Here is a 1,282-nt window from a genome sequence, read left to right on the forward strand (position 1 = left end):
CCCTGCTCATGCCCCTTGCCCCCCATCCAAAGCCCCTGCCCCCCAGCCCTGCTGGAGGGGGCCCCCAGCTGCCAGGGCTATGGGATCAGGGACTCAGGTCTGCAGCTCCCTGCCTGCCCCCAACAGAAGGCAGTGGCTGCTGCAGCAGAAGCATGAGCTGGCTCCCCCACTGCTGCTGCCTGCTGTCTGCTGATGGCTCAAGTGGTGGGTGAGGCTGGCTCCCGGTGTCAGTGTGCACTCCTGGAGGACAGGGGGGACCTGCACCACCCAGATCTGTGTGAGGGGTAGGGCAGGTGCTTGTGATCCCTGACATGGTGCCTTCTCCCACCACCTCTGTAGAGCACTGCAAAGAACCCGGCATAGCATGGCAAAGCAGGGAGGTGCATAACCCTGTACTGCTGCCCACATGCACACAGGGGAAATGTGACCAGGGCAGCGTGGAGCTGGCAGTGGCATGCAGTTTCCCTGTGTGGTCCCTATTCGTGCTGCCACTCTGGGTATCACACACTGTGCTCTGGAGGGCCAAGGGGAGGGCAGCAGGGCTGGAAGCACAGCATGCTGGGCTGGGTTCCATGCACTGCTATGCACAGGTGGTGGGGAGAGCAGCGTGGCAAGGTGCATCACTGGCACCTGCTGCCTTCCTGGAGCACAGTGCTGAGTCTGGGAGGCAGCCAGGGACAGGGACAGGGACGGGGATGCAGATGGGGCGAGGTGACAGCAGCTGTTTGCAGCCTCCCAGCTGAAGCCTGCCCAGGTTCTGGGTAGCTGCTGATAGCCACAGAGCCTGGGCTGCTCCCAGCAGGCAGCTGGGAGGATGGAAGCCCTGCTGGGAGCAGCCTGGGCTTATAATCCATATAAGATTATAACCTGTCTGCCATCCCCAAACCCCAGGTAACCTCTTTTTATTTTCCCAGCTGCATTTTATCACCTGTCGACATTCCCTTCTTCTGTTTTTTTCCCCCCTCCACATCTATTAACCTGCCCTCATGGGAGAAAATCCAGGGACTGGAGTGCTGGGCACCTACCCTCTAAACCCACCCTCCATGGCCCCCCACTCTGGGCTGAACATCCAAAATATTGTAAATAGTTTAAAATATGTATATATAGTTTCCCACTTGTATATAGTTTGCCACTTGTAAGCAGGATTGTTTTTGTTGGTGAGTGGGGAGGGTGGTGAAGGAACACTGTTTGTTTGAAAGGGGGGGAAGGGTTGAAGGTGAGGGTTGTGAAGGTAATAAAGGTTTTTTTTGTTTAACCAGTTGAGAGTGGTGCTGGGGGTGGA

This window comes from Gavialis gangeticus, unplaced genomic scaffold (genome assembly GCF_001723915.1).
Source record: "Gavialis gangeticus isolate Ggan-Ray unplaced genomic scaffold, GavGan_comp1, whole genome shotgun sequence".
In the NCBI taxonomy this organism is placed as follows: Eukaryota; Metazoa; Chordata; order Crocodylia; family Gavialidae; genus Gavialis; species Gavialis gangeticus.